Below are 4,983 nucleotides of genomic sequence, written 5' to 3'. Positions count from 1 at the left end.
GGTGTTTGTGTCAAAGTGATAAAGGAATTCATGTAATTTGACTGATGTGGTCAATGAAAGCAAGACAAGAACAACAGCTCTGACTCACTTTCTGTTTCACACCCTTAATTTCAGTCCCTTCTAAGAATCCAACAAAAGTTCATGTTTTGATAATATATTCAAGAAAGCCATTTAATGTTAGCTACAACCTAAGCTGCTTCTGTTGTTGTGTTGAACTAGTTTGAAACAAGCAGGAACAAGCAGGTTCATGGATCTATGACACCTCAGTCTAGAACTGGTCTAGTCACTTAGTTCAAATGCAAGAATCCATCTGAGAACAAGGCCTCAAGTAGAGGCCTCATCCGTTCCGTTTGGTCTCACTGAAGACAAGCCTCACTAGTTTCAATCCTATTTTATTTATTTTACCTCCTCTCAGAGGGTAAAATAATATCATTTCTGATAATTACAAGGGCTAGTAATAGTTACTTAGTAGAGTAATTAAGCCTCTCTTTGAGCAGAAAATGCATTTATTTTGTTAGAGCAAATATGCTGATTCACCGATTTGCAAAGAAAACAGAAATCACACAAAAACAGAAAAGAAAATCGGGTAAAAAAATATCTCCAGCGCATTATTCTGAGTAGTAGTCGTAATGAGCGGCGCATCACACAGAAGCGGAGATTAGCGTTCCCACCGTAGCTTTCCACAATCAGCATAAACTTAATGCACCTTTGCAGAAAGTATAGATTAATGTACCAAATGTTATAATGTATTAATTCGGGCTGTAGATTCTTATAAAACTTAAGATCATGTTTTAAGGCCACAGTTAGAATCACATGATTAACGTGCGTTTTAGCGTTAATCCACTTATAATCTTCATTTACTTTAAAATGTTGTTGTTTTAATGCTATTTCTGAAGGACATATTTTCACCAAAATGTTGAAAATAATATCTTAACCAATGTTTATTTCATGTTTGATAACTATAGGGCCTTTTGCACCGCAGGAATCTTTTCATAGTACCAGAACTAATTGTGGAACTACCCACTTTTCTGCGTTTTCGCACCGCCGGAACTGGGTGCCATTTTAGTACCGGACTGCCTTTTTCGAGAACCAAATTAGCTGCTACTCCGAAGCAGGGTCTAACCGGCACAACTGGTACTAATCGTGACGCAAGTAGATATTGATTGGCCAAACGCGTAAGAAAATGCCCTCACCCGCCATGATTTAAAACGCTGTGTAAACATACTGTAAACATTGTGTCAACTTATTTCGCAAGTATGGAGAACAGCGATAGATGGACGGACGCTGAAGTGCAGGCACTCGTAGCAAATGTAGCACTGCCAGTTGTCGTTGGAGATTCTTAGTCCTCCTTTCCGTTCTTTCAATCACTTTACCTATACGTCGACTTTCCATGTCCATTATTGTGAAACTCGCGAGACACAACAAAAACACCGCTCCGATCACAGCGTTCTCCATCCTCCTGTTGTTAATGTTGTTCTTCTTTGTTTCTGTTGTTGAACGCCGCGCACAAATGACGTCACTGTCGACCGGCTTACGTCACTTCTTAGTACACACTGTCGGTGCGAATGCAACCCTTTAAATGGTACTGGGAAATAGTTCGCGCAAAATCGTCCCAGTACTTTAGTACCGTACATTTAGCTCTGGAACTAAAGCGGTGCGAAAGGCCCTATTATATAATTTGAATTTGATATAATATATATATTAGGGCAGTCAGTTTAATGCGTATATTTGGCGCAATTAATTTTGGAAAACAAAATGATCAAGCAGCCGCTGTTGGGGCGGATTTAGTGATTTTGGGGGCCCCAGGCAGAATCGGGCCCTATATATTTGCACACATTTACCTAGATCGGCCTTGAGGTTCCTTTTTTGTTGTGATGCTTGCTGCAGCACAATGGTGCCCCATAGTCGTGTCCAATGTTTCTATATTTTTCACGTACATGTTATAATGGCTTTCTTTCATGTTGTAGACCACAGTTAATTTTCACAAAAACAAAATAAATTATAAAATGATAAACCTCACAATTGAGCCTTTAAACCATATTTTAAGAAAAGAGATGAGTCAGAAGTATAACTTCTGATATTAATTTAAAACGGGGTTATGTGGGTGAATTTTCGCATTCATCTGAACAAAAACTGCAGATGGGATTATTGAAAATGCACATTCATTCTCTGCCAGCAGGAGGTGCTTTTGGAACATCAGAAATACAGTTGTTTCCCCGGTAACGGCTGTAAACAAAGCAGCGCTGCGCTCATAAACGCTACTTTATCAGATCAAATTAAAATCTTTTATTAACTGTTATATTTATATCATATAGTTTAGCAACATCACACCAGCAAGAGTGCGGTTTATCACCAATATCTGCAGGATTGCAAAAGTGATGTTGAAAGTAGACATTGATTGGCCAAACGCGTATGAAAACACCCTCACCCACCATGATTTAAAACGCCGTGTAAACATACTGTAAACATTGTGTCAACTTATTTCGCAAGTATGGAGAACAGCGATAGATGGACGGACGCTGAAGTGCAGGCACTCGTAGCAAATGTAGCACTGCCAGTTGTCGTTGGAGATTCTTAGTCCTCCTTTCCGTTCTTTCAATCACTTTACCTATACGTCGACTTTCCATGTCCATTATTGTGAAACTCGCGAGACACAACAAACACACAGCTCCGATCACAGCGTCCTCCATCCTCCTGTTGTTAATGTTGTTCTTCTTTGTTTCTGTTGTTGAACGCCGCGCACAAATGACGTCACTGTCGACCGGCTTACGTCACTTCTTAGTACACACTGTCGGTGCGAATGCAACCCTTTAAATGGTACTGGGAAATAGTTCGCGCAAAATCGTCCCAGTACTTTAGTACCGTACATTTAGCTCTGGAACTAAAGCGGTGCGAAAGGCCCTATTATATAATTTGAATTTGATATAATATATATATTAGGGCAGTCAGTTTAATGCGTATATTTGGCGCAATTAATTTTGGAAAACAAAATGATCAAGCAGCCGCTGTTGGGGCGGATTTAGTGATTTTGGGGGCCCCAGGCAGAATCGGGCCCTATATATTTGCACACATTTACCTAGATCGGCCTTGAGGTTCCTTTTTTGTTGTGATGCTTGCTGCAGCACAATGGTGCCCCATAGTCGTGTCCAATGTTTCTATATTTTTCACGTACATGTTATAATGGCTTTCTTTCATGTTGTAGACCACAGTTAATTTTCACAAAAACAAAATAAATTATAAAATGATAAACCTCACAATTGAGCCTTTAAACCATATTTTAAGAAAAGAGATGAGTCGGAAGTATAACTTCTGATATTAATTTAAAACGGGGTTATGTGGGTGAATTTTCGCATTCATCTGAACAAAAACTGCAGATGGGATTATTGAAAATGCACATTCATTCTCTGCCAGCAGGAGGTGCTTTTGGAACATCAGAAATACAGTTGTTTCCCCGGAAACGGCTGTAAACAAAGCAGCGCTGCGCTCATAAACGCTACTTTATCAGATCAAATTAAAATCTTTTATTAACTGTTATATTTATATCATATAGTTTAGCAACATCACACCAGCAAGAGTGCGGTTTATCACCAATATCTGCAGGATTGCAAAAGTGATGTTGATTTTATACATTCAATAAACAAGAAGTTAATATTGTGTTTTAGACATAATATTGTCTGCTTTTGATCAGTTTCGCAAATGAAAATAGATCCAATTAAAGTCACAGCAGAACTGATGTGTGTCTCTGATCAACACACAGCGGTGATTCGTTACTGAATGAATCCAAGGTTTTGAACGAATCGAGTAAGTTAGTGATTCACTCATAAAGACAGTCACTTGATTCGTTTCTGAAATGAATCAGCTGTTTGAACGAATCAGTTGAATGAATAATTCAATGACTCACTCATTGAGACAGTGACTCAGCGAGTCATATTTAGAGTATCATTTCATTAAAAAAATCATATCATATTTCAAAATCCATTTTAATATAAATATTTGCTACTTTTTGTAATGTCTATTCAATGCATTTCTCATTTAATACAATAATGACTTTAAATTATCTTTTCAGTTGTAAATTCTCAGCCAAAATTAATACGCGACATTATGGCAGTATAACAGAGCTGTGAGCTGGTTCATGTTAAGGCCAGGTAATAAGGTGTTTGTGTCTCTGTTCAGCGAGGATCAGGAGTGTCGGGTCAAGTGGATGGCATCACACGGGCCCATGATGAAGTTCAGATCACACACAATAGCTCATCGTCGTCAGTGAATGAGAGACGGTAATGAGAGTCACGGGGGGGCATGATGAGAAACAACACTGCGGAGCAGCTGGAGATTCAGTCTGATCTCAGAAACAGCTGAAAAAATCCCCCACACGCACAATAACGGAGGAAGCCGGGCCACAGAGACTATCACTTTAATACCTAGCAACACCATAGCAACCACAAAACGATTTGACATCCAGCTGCATCACAGTAGCAACTGCATAGGAACACTTTTGAAACTCTCAAAAGACCTTAGCAACTGCATGGCAACACTAACAACAAACACTCTTAAGGCGGTGAACTTTGTTCATACACAACTCCAGAACCATATAGCAACACCCTTGAAAATACCCAAAACACCATATCAACCACGTACCATCAAACACACCCTTAATAATGACTCAAAACACCATAGTTACTGCATAGCAACACCCTCGAAACTGTCCTAAACATCATACCAAAAGCATAGCAACACACAAACAATGACTATGAACACCCTAGCAATCGCATAGCAACACCCTTGGAACTGTCCAAAACATTAATGCAACTGCATAGCAACACACACACACACACACACACACAACTAATAATGACTCAAAACACCACAGCAACCGCAAAACCGCCTAAAATGCCATAGCAACACCCTTGAAACCGCCTAAAATGCCATAGCAACATCCTTGAAACCGCCTAAAATGCCATAGCAACATCCTGGAAACCGCCTAAA

This window comes from Sinocyclocheilus grahami, unplaced genomic scaffold (assembly GCF_001515645.1).
Source record: "Sinocyclocheilus grahami isolate Dianchi unplaced genomic scaffold, SAMN03320097.WGS_v1.1 scaffold2122.1, whole genome shotgun sequence".
In the NCBI taxonomy this organism is placed as follows: domain Eukaryota; kingdom Metazoa; phylum Chordata; class Actinopteri; order Cypriniformes; family Cyprinidae; genus Sinocyclocheilus; species Sinocyclocheilus grahami.
This window is presented reverse-complemented; position numbering follows the sequence as displayed.